Below are 20,983 nucleotides of genomic sequence, written 5' to 3' on the forward strand. Positions count from 1 at the left end.
ACTAAATTAATTGATTGATGCAAGAGTGTTGAAGAACCCAAGATATTGTTCCTACAACACATAGAATAAAATATTTAACAATGAATATATAACAAAAGGAATGATATTATATAATATATTTTAAAATAGAATAAATCTATGTTATATATTCTAGTGTTGATCATATAGTGCAACACCAATATTGACATTACAAATCCTTCTTGAGATGGTGATGTTTGTTTGAATCCCCTCTGACCCATGAAAATATCTAAGCAAATGCTTTTAAAGGAGAAAATCATGCTCACACAAGATTCATATCAATCAAGATACTTAGTGACTCTATGTTCTTAGGTGAGATGATTGAATAGTGGATTGGTAGATTCCTTGGTTACAAATTAGATTTGACAGCAAAAGTTGTTGGTTTCTCACACTCATATGATGTAAACATAGATGATATTTAAGGGTCCATGTCAATTGGTGTCCCCTAAGATAAGATTTGACCCTAACTAAAGAAATGTAAGTAGACCAATAGAATGATAATGAGTTTGAAAATTTTTGGAGGTAAGGTTCAAAGAGAGAAGATGAAATGGAGAGTTAAGCATTTAGAAGAACTAAGGATATATGGAAAGATAAGAGTGAAAATAAGGCATGCATAAGGTACGGAAAGATAAGAAAATCTTAATCAAAGTAATACAAAATAAAAATATTAAAGTTATTTCACATTGTAATTGCTAGTTAATAATTAGAATTATATTTGTAATAAAATATTTAAGGTAAAAATACTCTATTGTAAACTTATTGAAGTTATAATTTATAATAAGATTGCAATAAAAATCAATAGTAAAACTTAAAAGTAATAGAATCTAATAAGAGAATAACATCATATGAATAAAATAATATTATAATTATTAAAAACTTATTATTAGTTAACTATATTTAAAAATTATAGAATAACAATATTATAAATAATTAAATATTATTTATCTATATCATAATAATAATCATAATATATAAAATAATATATTTGATTAATAATTAAATGTATAAAATATTAGTTGTATATTAGATATTATTTAATAATTTAATTAATTAATTATTACTATATATTAATGATTAAAATGCTAGGCAAGAGCCTACAACACATTGGTAACTTGTGAGCCTCTCATGTGGGAGGTCTTGGGTTTCAATTTGCTTAACACATAAACAATATAATTACAACAAATTAAAAAAATTAATATTTAGAGATAGACTTTGAGTTTTTTTTTGAGTGCATGGATGGTTTTTATTTTTCTTCAAGAGTTCATAGATAGAGTTTAGGGAGTTTGAGTGCAAATTGGGGTGATTTTGAGTTTATTTCTAGTTTAATATCAATTAAGAAGACATTTCAAGAAGTTAATTGATAATGATGTAATAGGTTAATTGATGAGTAATAAAAGTTATAAAAGATTGTATTAATAGGATATAAAAAATATTGATCATTCATTTAGTCATTTGTTTGGGTGACTAACTATTACTGACCAATTGTTTAGTCATTTAATTGACCATTTATTTAGTCATTAATATTTCTCCAACCTTGTGATTTTACTTGATGACCAAATTAGTCATTTATTTAGTCACATATACTTAGAAATTGCAAAACTTTACCATATCTTGATTAGTTTTAGTCACATGACTAAAATTTTGTCTTTTGACTAAAATTTTGTATCTAAATTTGAGTATTGAACAAAATTAATTTTTAGATAGAAATACTCAAATTTTTAGAAGTTCTTTAATTCTAGTGTTGAATGAACAATTCGTTTCTCCTATTAGTGAGCACCACAAGAGAAAGAAATCTTAGACCCTCGATTCTAGTAAGATATTCCTTCAGTCCTTGAGAGGGGGAAAGCAGTTTTTCAAGACATGAAAAGGCTTAAATGAGCATCAAATACCTTTCTTGAGAAGAATCTTGGAATTTTTGTTGGATATGCCTTCAATGTAAGGAATGGAAGCCCTAGGGGAAAATTGATAAAGGGTGGGTTTAGATTGGGAGAGAAAGGAAGATCTGGCTTGGTTGAAAGATTAGAGATTTTCTTGTTGGTGTACCCATTCCAAATGAAGGCTCAACAAAGATGGACCAACTCTTGGTTAAGGTTATCCTCGTAACTAATGTGATAATCTCACATGGTGAGGGTTTTAAGGATGTCTAGATTTTGGGTAGGGTGGTGATGAGAGAAATCATGAAGATAATAATCTATATGGGTTGTCTTGTGATAAACTTTGAAACCTAGGGATCCATCTAACTTATTAATGAGAAGAATGTCAAGGAAAGAGAGTTTATTACTTGATTCAAGCTCTTTAGTGAAATAGATGCATCTAACAAGGTTATTAAGGCGGGCATGGAATTCTTCTAACTTGTACAAGCCATGAGGCCAACATATGTTGGTGTCATCTACATAGAACTTCCACTACTTAGCTTTAAGAGAAAAGGAGGAAAGAGAATCTTCTTCAGAGTGCTCCATATAAAGGTTTGCAATAACTGGTGATAGAGGGAACCCCATCAGTACTCTATCCACCTACTCATAGATGACATCTTTGAAGGTAAAGAATGTGGATCTTAAGAAAAGTTCAACAAGGGAGGCCATCTCATCATTATTTTTTCTCCTAACAATCTTGATGGCTTCAATTATAGTAGCCCTTTTAAAAAGAGAGACTACATCAAAGCTCACTAAGTTGTCATCATTGTCTAACCTTTTGTCCCTGATAAAGACAACAAAATCGCTAGAGTCTTTGATGAATGAACTAGTTTTACCTATGAGCTGTGAGTCTAATTTGGCAAGGTGTGAGGTAAGTTTATAGTTTGGGGAACCTATAGATCTCAAAGGAATGTCATCCTTGTGAATTTTTGGGATAGTATAGATGCCAAGAGTTACATCCTTTGTGGGACAAGTGTTTCTTGGTCACGTCATCGAATGAAGTAGAGAACACTACCAACTTGACATTTTAAAGAATCTTAGAGCATGGGTTATGCAACAAGATTTTATAGCTACTAGTATTTACTAAAAGGTCTGCCATTTTAGACACATAATCTTATTTTTTAAGAATAACTACCACATTCCCCTTGTCTACTTTGTTGATAATAATCTCATTGTTTCTGACAAGATTCTTAAAGGCTACAAGCTCAAGACTATGAATATTTCTCCTAGGTGGTTTGGCATGCCTTAGTGCTACTGTATAGTCTTGGTAGACTTCTTCACAAATATTAGGAGGGAGAGAATGGATTGAACTTTCAATATTAGTCAAGAAAAGAACAACTTTTCATGTCTATTTATGTAGTGCCTACCCCTAGTTTGCATTTTTGCTAACATTGTCAAACTCTTTTGGGGCTAGTTTTATGTTGTTGGTTAGTAGCATTGTTTTGAGACTATCAGATATTGTGCTATGGATTTAGTTGATATGTGATGAGATTACTTAGACTTTACATTTCATGTATGCATGATGATTATTTTCAGTATTTGCAATTATTAATGATGATTAGTAAGATGATTTATTATCATATGTGTGTTCTTATGGATACTTACCCCATACTTGCATGTGTATGGTGTGTGTGTTTGTTCTTATGTATGGCATGTCTGATGTGGTTAAGGAAGGGAGTCATAGTCACCTGCTAGTTGGGATCTATATGATGCACCACTTCCTGCCATTACCTGTTTAGCTTAGTATATATATTGTGCTTATACATGCATGGTTTTTATGCAAGTTTCAAGTACCGAGTATCAACTTCCCTGAATTTCCAGGATAAGCATACCCTATCACATTATCTGAATGATAAGAGAGGGGGGATAAATTCTCAAGTCCAAATCCCAACCCTTTAAGCCATTTGTCCTAATTGGAAATTAGGACAAGTATCTGTGTTGAGTACCCTCCAAATACATTGGATGATGTAATTTGTGATATTAACCCTTTTGGTTTGATTTTGTATGTATTTTGACTATGATGGGTTTTCGTATTTTACCTTGTGAGTCTTTAGTGTATTTTCTATTAATTAAGCCTAATTAAAAGATTTAATTAATGGTTTAATTTAATGGAAAATTAATATGGTATTTTAATATTTATTTTATTTAATTAATTGGAAAATTAATTAAATAAAATAATTAAATTTGAAGATAAAAGTTACAAGTTTAAATTTGGAATGTGACAATATTTATTTTAATAATAATATATTTGGAGTTCATTTTTAAATAAATGACTAAATAATATTATTATTAAAGCTAATAAGTATTTTAGCAATTAAGTTTTGAAAATGAAATTTAAAAGTGGAAAATATATTAAAATTATTAAAAGATTCTAGATTTCATGAGATTAAAATATAAATATATTAAGATTGAAAAATGGAATTATCAAAGTTAGTGCATGAGATTTAATAAATAAATAAATAAAATTGAAAAGAGTAAAGTAAATATTATATTAATTAATGTTCATTAGTTTAATGTTTGCTCACATAGGAGTTTGCAAATTCTTGAGAGTTGTCATGTAAAAAACACAAGAGTTTGCACTCTAAGTATGCATAAGTTGTCTACACTTAAGAGTTAGCATTTTATTTGAGCACATGGTGTCTACAACCTTATGACTCATCTAGAAGTTTGGAGAAGACTCATGTTTGGTTGTCATGCTTATCTTCTAGTTGTTTCTAGAGACATTCTAGATGCATCTTAGAGGCCTTTAAATAGGGGCTCTCCTAGTGTGTTTGGACAAGCTTTAAAGCTTACATGCATTTGAGAAGCTCATATGCTTCTACATGCTCATATGTTTCTTGAAGCACTCTAGTCACGTGGGAATTTTGGTTGGCTTGGATCTTGGAGTGTCAAATGTTGGAGAAGGAAGGGATTTTCTATGGACTTTTGAGGCATGGAAAATTAGCATCAGTCTCCAGGTACACTCGTGATAATCACATATTCTATTGCACTCTTTCTCATCCTGTCTTCATCATGTCTGCTATATGTGTTTGAATCTTATCTCTGTGATTGAATCTACAATTTGAATTGGAATCTAGATATTTTATTTGGTTGAGAAGAAAACATTAGAAAACCCTAGTTCCAATTAAGGAGGAAATTAGATCTAAATTGAGTTTGGGTTCGAATTTATATTGTGAAATTAGATAAACAAGATTTGAAATAAAAGCTTCAGATGCATGCATTTCCAATCATGAATATTTTTTTTTTATGAGAATTAAAACACCACATGCATATAGCTCTCTTTAGTAGATCTGAGAAATTATTTGAATTAGGTTTTAAATGAATTTTCTTAGAAGAAATACATTGCACTCATATTTTAGATTCGATCTTTATATATATGTAAATTCATTTTTTTTAATATATAAGATTGTGCAGCTTTCGTAATTTAGATTGTAAATAAAAGAACACACACACACACACACACACACACACACACACACACACACACACATATATCATTTTGAAAATGTTATAATTGAAAAGGTTCATAAAAGAAATTTATTTGAGAAAACGTTTGATGAATCGATTTATATATATAATCACCGAAATGTTTTTTTTTTTAAATAATAATAATAATAAAATAATTTAAAGAGAGGGGCGGGGAGGGACAAGCTTGTACCCCCACCCCCTCTCACGGCGCATGAGAGCCGGCAGCTCTATTGCCGTAGACACTGCGACAGTAATGTTTTCGCAGGCCTGCATCAGTAGGCTACTTCGGTACTGCCACCCATTAATCTACAGATGGTCATGGGTTTTAAAGCTGCGGGGGGCGGTACGGTTAGAATATGAGCGCAAGGTAATGAATATGATATGGGACCCCCACCTGCACAGTAGATAATCGCAGGGTACAGGGGGGAATATTACTAGCATTCATTTATTTTAACAATGAAACTATAATCTAGTTTAATAGTTCGTTGGTAATATTATAATGTATAATGTTAGCACATGAATTTAGTGGTAATGTTATATGTTATAATATTATTATATGAATTTGATGGTATGGTTATATGTGTTATCATTTTGTATAATGATATTAAGTATTAATAATTTTAAATAATAATTATTGTATGTTATTTAAATATTAATTATTATATAATATCAATTTATATATATATACATATAACTTATTAATCATTTTTGTTGATATTTTAGTCTAATGCTATAAATCTAATTTAAATGAATTTAAGTGAATTATATTTGTTGATATTGAATTCACAATGAGTCTTATTGAAACACGATAGGGGTCTTATTCAAATATTGTATATATAATATACTTTTAGGAACATCTTAATATATTGATTTAATGGTTTTGATTTAATATAACTTGTTATTAGTTATTAAAAAGTTATTATTAAACTATTAATTCAAATGTTAATGGGAGTTGATCTTGGAATCAACGAGGTTTTACTTAATTGTTAGTAACGCTAGTTATTGTAAACTATTGCGAGTGATATTATTAAAAGAGAAGAGATATTGAATTATTAATGAATATTGAAGAATTAGATTATGGAGTCTAATGGTTGACTTTTAATATTAATTTTATTTAATGTATATTAAATACTATTTAATATATATTAAATAATTATGAGATGGTAATTTATATTATATAAAGATGTTTAATGATGATTATTATAATAATGTAAATTAAGAGACTTTAAATGATATTGGATTAAGATTTAATTGACAAGGGGTCATTGTCAATGTTATGACATTTAATATCATTGCTATAATTCGAATTGTTATGTTATTATTAATACGGTATGTATTATTAAATAACTTAATGATATACCTTAATGGTGTTAAGAGCTAGTTAAATATTAACTAATGAGGTTTATGGAAGGTTCTCTAGATCGATTAATAATAGTTTTGATGAGTTTATTATTTATTTAAGTTTGTTGGGTCTAACAAACTATTAATAAATAATAGTATAAATGGTTTGAGATGATAATATTTGGAATTGGGGATTTATTATAACTTGTTATTAAGTATTAGCAAGTCATTATTAATATTAGATTATGATTGGCCTTTAACTTACGAATTATGACTAGTTATTATTTGGGTCGACCGATGATATGGATATGTAATTATTAATTAAATTAATTAATTAGAGCTAATTAAATTTAATTAATAATTAAGATATGTAATAAATTTTTAATTGATATGCTAATATTGATTCCTCTAGCAAAGTTATGAAGTATTTACATTGAAGTTGATAAGTCTTATTCTAACAACTTGAATAATGACTTTAGATATTATAGTGGTTGTCAACGATGATAATGATTAATATTAAAAGGCTTAAATTTTAGTAATATTTAATTGAGTTATAATTAAGTATTATTAGAACGTTAAAAAGGTCATGGATTGTGTACACATGTTAATTGATTGATTTAATTGATCATTTTAATAAAGTTATAATCTTTTTATTTAAAGATTGATAATTAGCTCTCTTATAATATAATGAATAATGATCCTTGATTTATGTTGAAAGTTGAAGTAACATTAAAGAAAAGTTATTCAATTAGAATATGGATCTTAGTTAAATAAAGAGAACAATTTAATTAAAGGTCAATGATGATCAATCTAATGAGTAAAGTATTTACCCTTAAGCTATTCTTAGAATATTATTTAAAAATAATGGAAGGATAATGCTATCGGGGAAAAAATGGGTTGACTTGTAGGTCAAATGATAAATCCTATATACTTGAAGTATACTGGCAAACAGAAACAGAAACTCCACACATTATTCAACTATGTGATTTTAGTAAACCAAAACATGTGTTTGCATTGTGTATTCTCTATGCTTCTTGTTTTGGGTTTTTGGGTTGACTAGTGTTGACTAGTCTTAGGTTGTTACCAGAGGCTCGAGGGTTATGAGATGTGATGGCGTGTTGATCTTATTTGGTCTCGATCTTTCTAAACCCAACCATGGTAATGTGATCATATGCTCTATGAAATGTTTGTATTTACTGATTGTTATTGTTCATCAATCTTCATGTGTGAAGATGAGATGTATGTATATGAGACACTTGAGTTAACCATATTTTTGGGTCATCGATCAGTTATCCTTGGAATATTTTCTAGTCACCATGATGGGACTGAAATGTTGATTTATTTCTTGATGATTTCATGTTGTGACATGTTTGACTCAACCATTTTGGAGTCTTCGATCAGTATGATTTTGAGATATTTTGGGTTGCTCGTTGAGAACCAATGGATATTGTGATTTATTTTGAGATATATTTTCGTTATTGAGAACCAATGGACACTTATGATTATCAGTGATGCCTTCAGTTGCCAATAGAGAACTATTGTGGTCATGATTATCTATGAATGCTTTTCAGATGTTCATGGAGATTTGATGATTCTTATTGTGGATTATCTTTTGGTATTTCTTTCTAATCACTTGTATAGGACTAGGGTGATTTTATGATTCTATGAGCTTAGGGTAGGTTATCTACTTGTAGTGTCAGGAAGTGGTTTGCAATGGGGGTCGAGGCCCTAAGTGGCTGCCAGGGTAACTCATTGTAAGTTTGTTAATAAGTGATAACATTTACACACTAAATGAGGATTAAATGAACCTAAAAAGATAATTTTTTTAATTCTCACCCATGCCTCAAGTTCTTGTACAGACTAGGATGGGAGTAGAGAGAACGCATGGTTGTGACCTTGCATTCCATAGTATGCCTCTTCAGTATGAGAGGATACTAGTGGCCGCATGAGCTTCAGTATGGACCCATGGAGTTTAGCTAACTGCTAGGGTAACTTGTACATGATATATGTGATGACACTTTCCCGCTTGCAGACTAGGTTTCCTACATGTCTTTGTTGTGCCTCTAGGAATTAGATGTCAGTTTTTGATGCAGGAGCATCCAGAGGTATAAGGGCAATCCTGTGTCACCCAAAAAAAATGTACTTAGACTTAGTTTCTATTTTATGTCTTTGCATTTTTGGATACCCATTTGGCTCAAATAAAGGTTCCAACTCTCATAGTTCAACTATCAGTGCATTTAAAAATCTTGAAAAAATAGGAGCATGTAATTTGACCATCATTTTGGTAACCTAGAAGGTGTGACTTGGCCAGATGAATGTAATCGAGATTTAGAGCATTCTAGAAAAAGAATCAGGTCAAAAGGCCCCACGGTCTGAAAGTTATTACAGTTTTTCAAGTTTTGGAGACCCCCTAAGAATGCTTCAAAGTCAGGTTTGGGGCATTAAATGACCTTGAAAAGGGTCGAAAAATGGGGGACGAGCAAAGCTTGTCGATAGGGCTATAGAGCGCTTCGAGAGCTTTCCAAAAATGTAAACGGTTCGTCAATCGGAGTTACGGTTCAAAAGTTATGCCTCCCGGAAGTTCGGCTACCATTTTTGGATTCTTCTAGAATTGCACCGACTTCTAACATAGCTTCCGGAACCTTCTATTTTGTCGGTGGATACCTACTAGCACTTTCTAGAATGTACTCCTAGTCCTTAACCCTCTGGGGTCTATTTAAGGAGATTTCTGGCATTGTAAAAGGTAGTTCGGATTGGAGCTTGAGAGGAGGTGCTAAAAGGATAAATATTCTCCAGATTTATGCTATTGTAAGCCCGCAGGGCATGTTTTGAGTTTATTTTCTCTTCACTATTTGTACTAGCTTATTCTCTTAGTTAATATAATTTCCCCTTTCTATTGTGTCTATTCTGGTTGTTGGGTTGCGTCCCCATCAAGTGGTATCAGAGCCAGTTTTCCTGAGTGTGTAGACAGAGCGCCGACTGTGAGGCAGTTTGCACCAGGACTGTGTGGTTGTGGGTTTGAGTTAGAAAATGCCTCCACAAAGAGAGCGTGGTGGAAGGGCTAGAGCTGTTGATCCTGAGGAGGTTAGAGCCCTCCAGAGACAGGTACAAGCATTGCAAGAGGAGCTTTGTAGAGGAGCAAATATTGCCGCAGATGATAATAGTGAGGATGACAATGAAGAGGAAGTAATGGAAATTGATGGGGAAGTTCTGAATCCTGTAGAGGAAAGGCTTTTTAGGGCCATTTCTAGGTTTGGGAAAAAGACCTACAATTGAAGTGGGTATATTTTTGAGAAATTTGAAACCAGATGAGTTGATCGATTGGATCAATGAACTGGATGAATACTTTGAGTATGAGGATATAAGGGACCCAGATAGGGTTAAGTTTGCAAAGGCCAAACTGAAAAGCCATGCCAAAATCTAGTGGCAAGAGATTCAACTGGAAAGACTTAGAAGAGGAAAGGAGAAGATCACAAGATGGGATCGCATGGTGGACAAATTGAAGAAGCAGTTCATTCCTGTGGACTACGAGCTTGATCTATTTAAGAAGATGCATGGGTTAAAGCAAGCAGGAAGATCAGTCCAAGAATATACAGAGGAGTTTTACCGACTCCTAATTAGAGCGGGGCATGCAGAAGCAAATAAGGAGAAGGTTGCTCGTTATATCAGTGGGTTGCGACCTAGCATCCAGGAGGAATTAAGTCTGGTAAGAATGACCAGCGTTGAAGAAGCATACCAGTTTGCCCTACGAGTTGAAGAGAAGCTAAGTAAAAGGTTTGAAGGAAGACAAAGAGGGCGCGGTCAAGGAGGAAGGGGAAGCGGTAGATCATCTGGAGGCCGCAATGAAACTCAAAAGAAAAATGAAGATGAGGGTACTAGTAGGAACCAGAGGAATGAAGGTTTCAATCGCTCCTGTGATCAAGATTTTGGAAATCAAAGAGGAAGAGGTAGAGGACATGGGCAAGGAAGAGGAGGCTTTCGTGGTACCTGTTTCCATTGCAATGAAGAAGGTCATCGTGCCTTTGAATGCCCTCAACGACAAGGAAGGACAGATAGGAGAGCTGAGGGCCAAGCTAGGGTTGCTCATGTGGATGAGGATGCACAATCATCACATTCAGAGGATGCAGAAAGAGGAGAGACCTTGGTAAATGAAAGAGTCCTACTAAGTGGTGAAAATGAACCAGGACAATGGAGGAGCTTGTTTCGTACCAGATGCAAGTGTGAGGATAAATGTTGTGATGTGATCATTGATGGTGGTAGCACTGATAACTTGGTATCCGAAGAGATGGTCTCTAAGCTGAAGCTCAAGAGGGAGAAACATCCCCAGCCCTATCGGATTTCTTGGGTAAAAGATGATCATAAGGTCCTGGTAAGTGAACAATGTTTAGTAAAATTCAAAATTGGGAGTTACCATGATGAAGTTCTTTGTGATGTTATTTCGATGGATGTTTGCCATCTATTGTTGGGTAGACCATGGCAGTTTGATAGACATGCAATACATGATGGACATGCAAACACATACTCTCTGATAAAGGATGGAGTTCGCCACAAATTGAAGCCCATGAAAAAGGAAGGTGAAAAGGTATGTAGCAGTGCTAGGATTTGTCTTGTTGATGGAAGGAAGTTTTTAGATGGCATGAAACATCAGCGCATGTGCTATGCTTTGATTCCTAGAAAAGATAAAGAAGGTAGTAGTGAAATAACATTTGAAGTTTCAGATTTACTAGGGGAATTTGGAGATATTATCTCTGATAACGTTCCAGATGGATTGCCACCAGTAAGGCAAATCAGTCATCAAATAGATCTGATTCTAGGAGCTAGTTTGCCTAACAAGGCTGCTCACAGGATGACTCCTACTGAAACAGAGGAGCTAAATAGACAGGTTCAAGAGCTGTTGAGGAAGGGCTTGATTCGAGAGAGCCTGAGTCCATGTGCAGTACCTGCAGTACTTGCACCAAAGAAGGATGGAGAGTGGAGGATGTGTACAGATTCTCGACCTATAAATAGGATAACCATCAAGTACCGGTTTCCTTTACCAAGGATGGATGATCTTATGGACTGCTTGAGCGGAGCTGAGTACTTCACAAAGATAGATCTGAAGAGTGGCTATCATCAGATACGGATTCGAGAAGGAGATGAGTGGAAAACAGCCTTCAAGACCAAGGAGGGTCTTTATGAGTGGTTAGTCATGCCCTTTGGATTGACGAACGCCCCAAGCACCTTCATGCGGCTCATGAATGAGGTACTTAAGAAGTTCTTGGGAAAATTTGTTATTGTCTATTTGGATGATATTTTAATTTTCAGCAAGACTTTGGAAGAACATTTACTGCATAGTCGTAGTGTCCTTGAAAGGCTAAGGGAAGAGAAACTGTTAATTAATCTAAAGAAGTGTGTCTTTGCAAAAAGGGAGTTAGTCTATTTGGGATTTGTTATATCACCTGAAGGTCTCAAAATGGATCCAGAGAAGGTAAAAGCCATCTTGGAATGGCCTACTCCAAGGTCTGCTACTGAGGTAAGATCATTTCATGGTCTGGTTAGTTTTTACAGGAAGTTTATTAAGAATTTCAGTGGCATATGTGCACCCCTAACTGATACAATAAGAGGGGATAGAAAAGAGTTCAAATGGACTGCAGCAGCTGCGAGAAGTTTTGAATTGCTGAAGAAGAAGGTGACTGAATAACCTGTGTTGGCACTTCCAGATTTTAGAAAAGTATTCCAGGTGGATTGTGATGCTAGTGGTAGCGCTATTGGGGCTGTATTAAGCCAAGAAGGTAAGCCTATTGCATATTTTAGTGAAAAATTGAATGATGCAAAGAAGAAGTATTCTGTTTATGATCAAGAGTTCTATGCAATAGTTCAGGCCTTAAAGAAATGGAGGCATTATTTATTGCCAAAGGAATTTGTTTTGTATACTGATCATCAGGCATTACAGTACCTAAATAGCCAAGGTAAATTGAATCAGAGGCATATGAAGTGGGTAGAATTCTTGCAGAGTTATACATTTGTGTTAAAGCATAGAAGTGGAAAATCTAACAGGGTTGCAGATGCATTAAGTAGGAGACAATTGTTGCTTACAACAATGCAGGTTGAAGTAGTTGGGTTTGATGAACTCAAGAATTTGTACCCTGAGGATCCTGATTTTGCTGAAGCATGGAAAGCTTGTAAAGAACCTGTTGCTGTAGATAGAACCAAGTGGTTAGACTATTTGATTCAGGATGGCATGTTGTTCAAAGGTAGTCAATTGTGCATTCCAAGGAGTTCCATGAGGGAAAATCTGATTAAGGAGAAACATAGTGGAGGGATGGCAGGACATTTTGGTCGGGATAAGACCATTTCCATTCTTAGAGAACATTATTTTTGGCCTCAAATTACACAGGATGTGAAGAAGTTTGTACAGAGTTGCCAGGTTTGTCAAGTTGCCAAGGGGTTTAGTCAAAATACTGGCCTATATCAGCCATTGCCTATTCCATCAAGGCCATGGGAGGACATAAGTATGGATTTTGTTCTTGGATTGCCAAGGACACAAAAGGGTAATGACTCAGTATTCATGGTGGTTGATAGGTTCTCCAAAATGGCACATTTCATTCCATGTCACAAAACTCATGATGTTGTCCATATTGCAGACTTGTTTTTCAAAGAGGTGGTAAGACTACATGGTCTTCCAAGGAGTATAGTTTCTGACCGAGATACTAAATTTGTGGGGTATTTCTGGAAGACATTGTGGAAGAAGTTGAGAACAGACTTGAAATTCAGTTCCACGCATCACCCACAGACTGATGGCCAAACAGAAGTGGTAAATAGAAGTTTGGGCAATTTGCTGAGATGTTTAGTTGGGGATAAGCCCAAGGGATGGGATTTGATTCTACCACAGGCAGAGTTTTCTTATAATAACTCTATAAATAGGAGTACTGGAAAATCACCATTTCAAATTGTATATGGGAATAGCCCAAGGACTGCACCAGAATTGAGGAAGATAGAACAAGGGGAGAGAACAAGTGTTGAAGCTGAGGAATTTGCTGAACACATCAAGCGTCTACATGAGGAGGTTCAAGCACACATTATCAAGATGAATCAAGAGTATAAAGCTAGGGCTGATGCAAGGAGAAGACATAAAGAATTCCAAGTAGGGGATCTTGTCATGGTGCACTTACGAAAAGAAAGATTTCCAGTTGGTACCTACAACAAGCTAAAAATGAAGAAATTTGGCCCCTGCAAAATTTTGAAGAAACATAACTCAGGAAATGCATATGAGGTGGAGCTGCCAGATGGTATTCACATTTCTCCCATTTTCAACATTGCAGATTTGACAGAGTATCATGATGATGGTGCAGATGAGGAGCTAGTTTTAGAGCCGTGTCCAATTCCTACTTCTAAGAAGGAGGAGATAGAAGACATTCTAGATCATCGTGTGGGTAGGAGTACCAGAAACAGACAGTATGAAGAGTATTTGGTCAAATGGAAAGGATGGCCAATCGAGGACTCAACTTGGATTTCAGCATCTGAGGTTTCCCATTTGGGATTTCCTCTACCATCCATAAAGTGACAGGGTCACTTTTCAATCTACCCTGGGTGTCTGATGCAGGAGCATCCAGAGGTATAAGGGCAATCCTGTGTCACCCAAAAAAAATGTACTTAGACTTAGTTTCTATTTTATGTCTTTGCATTTTTGGATACCCATTTGGCTCAAATAAAGGTTCCAACTCTCATAGTTCAACTATCAGTGCATTTAAAAATCCTGAAAAAATAGGAGCATGCAATTTGACCATCATTTTGGTAACCTAGAAGGTGTGACTTGGCCAGATGAATGTAATCAAGATTTAGAGCATTTCAGAAAAAGAATCAAGTCAAAAGGCCCCACGGTTTGAAAGTTATTGCAGTTTTTCGGGTTTTGGAGACCCCTTAAGAATGCTTCAAAGTCAGGTTTGGGGCATTAAATGACCTCAAAAAGGGTCTAAAAATGGGGGACAAGCAAAGCTTGTCCATAGGGCTATAGAGCGCTTCGAGAGCTTTCCAAAAATGTAAATGGTTCGTCAATCGGAGTTACGGTTCAAAAGTTATGCCTCCCGGAAGTTCGGCTACCGTTTCTGGATTCTTCTAGAATTGCACTGACTTCTAACGCAGCTTCCGGAACCTTCTATTTTGTCGGTGGATACCTACTAGCACTTTCTAGAATGTACTCCTAGTCCTTAACCCTCCGGGGTCTATTTAAGGAGATTTCTGGCATTGTAAAAGGCAGTTCGGATTGGAGCTTGAGAGGAGGTGCTAAAAGGAGAAATATTCTCCAGATTTATGCTATTGTAAGCCCGCAGGGCATGTTTTGAGTTTATTTTCTCTTCACTGTTTGTACCAGCTTATTCTCTCAGTTAATATAATTTCCCCTTTCTATTGTGTCTATTCTGGTTGTTGGGTTGTGTCCCCATCAGTTTTGTGTGATGGAACCTTTGAGTTAGTATACTTTCAGGATTCTTGGACTTAGAGAGTAATTATGCCATGTGATTTTGATAGCCTATTTGGGACTTGAGATTAAATCCTCAGCATGGTGGGAGTGGACCATTTAGGTTCCAGGCAGTTGGGTTGTAGTGTTTTTCCACTCTTATCATTTGAGATCCGTCAGAGACACCGTGGCTAGAGCATTCTTGGTTGGTATCTATCTTCATTCTATTCTTGGATCATTATGATAGATGATATACCCTATGATGGATGTATTTACTAGTATGTTTCTTATATTGATGATTTTCATATGTTAGATGATGATATTTTATGCTTTACTTTGCATGTTAGATTACCTTCTACATATGATGTAGTATGATTTAGGAGTGACATTCCTACTATATTAATACTGATGATCTCTTCGGTGCTTGAGATGTTATGCACAGAGGGATGGCTAGGATCCATGATGGTCTAATGATGCTATTAACGGATGTGAGGAACCATGCACTTAGTTATTTATGTTTGTGATATATGGTTATATTTTATGATGGATGTTTATATCTTTATGATGACAATGTATCATGTATTATGGTTTCATTTATGTTATTGCATCATAGATTGTATTGGATGATGATGTACTTTATTTAGATGGATGTTTATTCTTTTAAGCTTTTCATACCTTGAGACATGTATAGTGTATGATTAAGCAATCGAAAATTTAATTTAAGAACATTGGATGTATCATTGGTAAGGATGTGATGTTAAATGAACAGTTAATTTAGATGCAATTCAATGTTAAGGGAATTATGAAGACTGTAATATATTATGTATGTTATGTTTACTTTCATTTGAATTTTTTTTATTGCTTCCTGTCATGCCCAAACTACGAGGGCAAAAACACAATTTTTTTTTTAAAAAAATAATTTTGCTCTAAGTTTTGAAATGATTGTGATGACAGTTTAAGAATAGGATCTCTACGATACATCTTAACTTTAAAAAAAATTTCACACATGAATTATCATTGATTTATCCTTCGTCATTAAATCGGTTAATCATCTTAACAATCAAATTTCTAAAAAGTTTTATCACAGTTTTAAGTAAAGGTTCTCTATAGTGATAAATTATTATTTTTGTTATTAAGATGATATCGAAAATAGTAATTTTATTACATTACCTTACCACACAATGTGCATATAATATAAATAACAATTAAAATGAGTTCGTCCCAAATAATTATGAAAATATAAGATCAAGAACTTATTGAGGAAAAATTACAGCTACCCACACACCCATATAAACTATCAAGATTATGATCAATAATTAACCTATTAAATAAAATTAAATAATATTAAAAACTTTCTAAATTTTTTTTATTAAATAACTAAATTAATTTAATACTAAACTAATTAATCTAAAATATCTTACAAATTAAACTAATTAAACAAACTACTAAGACAATCTTCAAACTAATACAATTAAATCTAATATAACTAACTAAAATAAATAACTAAAAAGTAATTACTATCTAATCTAAGGTCTAACACTATCTTATTTAACATTTAATAAAACATAAATTAAAATAACCAATAAACTAACTAACTTAAATAACTAAACTAAACTATTTTTTAGCATTTCATAAAACACAAATTAAAAATTAATAAACTAACTATTTAAAACCACTAACCTAAGCCACCCTACAGTAGCCCACACTACCCTAATAGTCCACCTACACCCTAGCCCCACTAGCCCTTGGGCAAGCACTTCCCAAGGAGCACTGCCCTTGGGACAGCACTCTGCCCGAGGGCACATTGGCAGAGCTGCCCGCCCTCCTAAAAACCTGCGGTCCAAAACAATAAAGGTGGAGGCAAAAGTTGCAAATAGCAACTTAATAAGGTTGAGCATCTAGTTTCATATGGAGGTAGGGGATGGGACATGGGGTGATGTCATCCCATGTGATGACTACCCAAAACGTTAAACATAATTAATCCTCCCTCCAAAACTGACGTCTACTAAAGAAGGAAGGGCATACATTAATTACATAAAGTTTTATAAATAGAAAAGATGGATATTTACAAAAGTTATTGCATAAAGTTTAGTTGATAGGAATAGGATATTTTTTAATTACTTTTTTAATTTTGAACATTATTATCTATATTTCCTTTTTATTTTGTCTTATTTCAAAATTTTAAAAATAAGAATATTCTAGGGAATATTCTCTGTTGCAAAGAGGCATTAAAATTTTCTCTCATACAAAAGGTAGAGAGTTTAACTCTCTTGCAACACTTTTTTTTTTTTGATGAAATATTCTAAGTATAGATTTCAAGCCATGTATATATATATATATATTTTAAGGTGTATTTTTTTTTCTTTAGAATAGATTTAAAACATTTACACCAAAAAAATTTGATCTCCTATAAATTTTTTAATTGGAATAATGCAACCTTTTTCAAAAATTTCTTTTAAATGAAGATCCATAAAGCCTATTTACAACCCTACCATACCAAGAATATAAATTATCCATTTTATTCAATAATGCAATACTTGCTGATTCAAATAATCATGCAACCTGAATCTACATCCATGATCATAATTTCATTTTCAACCACCTAAATTTAAATCACGATTAAATCACATGATGACCAATTATGCTCAAAACACCAATTTTATTGGCAAACCTAATTCAAAGGCTCAGCTGAGAAAGAATCAGGAAGAAAACTTGGTTTCGTTGCCAATTACAACAAGGTTTAAAATACAATTTTCAATAGGATCTTAATCCCAAATTTCAACAATTTAATCAAATTTTCTTCATGATCATAATCAAGGGATTTATAATGTTTTATGCAACTCATTTCTAGAACCATGGAGGAGACAGAATCTGATCAGTTGACCAAAAGCATGAACAAGAACAATTCAAAACATACATATTTATACAAGGTTTTCACAACAAGATCTACAATACATAAATCAACACTAGGGAAAGGTGGATTCTTCCAACTAGGAGAAGTCAAGCACAACACCAAATCAGATGCCCAATCAGAGCTATTAACCAAGAACCTCCACTCTTCAATTTAAACATGCCATACTCATTCGAGGTTTGTGCTGATGGGTAGGGGCCTATAACACCCTACCCTCTCTCCCTCTTCTCATCCTGAGAAGAGACTCTACACTGGTTGGAGTCCAACTAAACAGACCTTTCCCAAAATTGGTCACTTTTGCCCTCTCCAATGGTGAGTAATACCAAAACACCCATACAAGAACATCTCAAAATTGCAAACGTAAACATGAAAGGAAAACATTAAAAAAAAAAAACATGGTTTTCAAATCTTCCCAACATACCCACAAACATACAAACATTGAAACAACAACAAGGTAGCATAAGCATGAATCAACCATGAAAATTGAATAAGGGAGATGAGAATTTCCTACCTTCACAAAGAGGTAATGGAAAAGAACAAGTTTGAGTAGAGTTTCCACTTCCTTCCTTCAATCTTCAAAACTCCTCTCTAAATGTAGAGATTGGGTAACAACCTCCACAAGTCCAAGAAGGGCCTCTAAATAGGCCTCCAACTCAACTACCAAAGGGCTCAATAACTACCCCCACCCACTTGCAATTCTAGAAACTCCTAACTCAACCTACACTATGATTAAACCCTAAGTGGAGGTGAGGTGAGGTGACTCAAGATAACCACTTGCAAATTTCGCACAACGGAAAAATAAGACTTTTTGAGTGGCCTCAAAAGTCAATAAAAGGGGCTTAGGGGTTGGAAAAGACCCCTAACCCATACCCATACCCTTTGGGTATAATAATATCAAGTTTTAAGCCTTAGAAAAGAGGTTTAGAGCCAAATAAAATCTAGGAATAAAATAGGACCATCTAACTACTCTAACTTTGCAGATTAAACACTAATCTGGATTAAGGGATGACTAACCTCGATTAAGAACCCAATTAGCAAACTAACACCAACTAAACCAACTTGGGTCCAAAGGTTAAACAACTAACCCTAAACAGCACATTGAAGCATATAAACATTTTACGAGTGTCAAGTGACACTGAAAGAACATAATTATGAACATTAACATTCACTGAAAAAAGAAGATACATACATATATCTCACAAGACAATACGTGAATTACGAACAAGAAGGTCTCCAAAATTAGCACAAGGAGATCAGTTCTACTCCTCTGTAGGGTTTTTTGGGTAAATATCTACACACTCATTGCACACATTAGTAGTCCCATAAAATCACATGTACATAATTGTATACGTATTAGAAATTCAAATAAATTAAAACATACGTCAATATGGGTTTCTTCATCCTGCTTAATTCTTAATCATTTAAAATCTCTTAAATCAAAGTCTCGACCCTACAGTTACTTATTTCATCAACATACATATACATGAAACATTAAATGACAACATCAAATATATCTGAAAGTAACATCACACAACATGAATAATAATGTATGTTCTAAGCACCAGATAATGTCTCGCCATCTCGAGTCATAAATATCAAAATAATAGTAATATATCACTATGCTATGATGGGTCAGGGAAAGGCCTCACATCCTTCCCCACTAGGCATGAACTTCCTCCTGGAGTTCATAAAAAAGGTATGGGTACTGAGATCGCATCTGCGCTGCATCCTCCCATGAAGCTGTGACCTCATCGTAACAGTCCCACTGGACCCTAACCTGGTCCAACTCTCGATCTCGAAGTACTAGGGTCTGTCAGGCAATAATGCGGATAGGCTCCAGTGCTAGCTGTTCGTCCGAATCCGCCTATAAAGCATCCCAATCTGTAATATGAGACTCGTCATAAATGTATCCTCTAAGTACTTAAATATGAAACACATCGTGGATGCATGATAGGCTAGGTGGCAAAGCTAAATGGTATGCAATAGGTCCTATCCTCTCAAGGATCTCAAATGGCCCAACAAATCAAGGTGCCAACTTATAGCCCTTTTCATAACGAATCGGACTCTTGTGTGGTCGCACCCTCAAGAACACTCTATCACCAACCTGATACTCTCTATCAGGGTCACTTGCTACTCCATCTCCTTTACTAACTGGGGACCAATAGATAATCGATCCTCGATCCTATCCCAACTCAAGGGTGTCCTGCAGGGTCTCCTATACAAGGCCTCATAAGGTGGCATACCTATGAAGAATGATGCCCATTGTTATAGGAAAACTTGAAAAGATGTAGGTATTCCTCCCATTTGACTTGATGATCCATCACGTACATATGTAGCATGTCCTCCAAAACTTGATTCACTCACTCGGTCTGGCCATCAGTCTGAGGATGGTACACTGTACTAAAATTGAGCCTAGTGCCCAAAGCTGACTACAACTCTCTCCAAAATGAAGAAGTGAACAAAGAGTCTCTATCAGAGATGATCTTATGGTGAACACCATGAAGTCTAACAATGTCCATTAAGAACACCTGAGCTATGTCTCGTGCTATGAATGTAGTATGCACGGGTGAGAAATGGGCAGCCTTGGTCAATGTGTCAACTATCACCAAAATTGCATCATGGCGATGAGATGACATAGGAAGACCAACAATAAAATCCATAGATATAGTGTCCCATTTCCACACTGCAATCTCATGTGGCTGGAGAAGCCCACCAGGATGACGATGCTCTGCCTTCACCCTCTAGCACTCAAGGCATCTCACAACTATGCTAGCAATCTGCACTCTCATGCCTAGCTAATGATACAACTACCTCAAATCTGCATGTAACTTCTTAACACCGGGGTGTGCTGCATAAGGTGCTTTATGAGCCTCAAGTACAATGAGCTCATGCAAACCC

Source organism: Cupressus sempervirens, chromosome 1 (assembly GCF_028749045.1).
Source record: "Cupressus sempervirens isolate cs-2001-9-10 chromosome 1, ASM2874904v1, whole genome shotgun sequence".
NCBI lineage: Eukaryota > Viridiplantae > Streptophyta > Pinopsida > Cupressales > Cupressaceae > Cupressus > Cupressus sempervirens.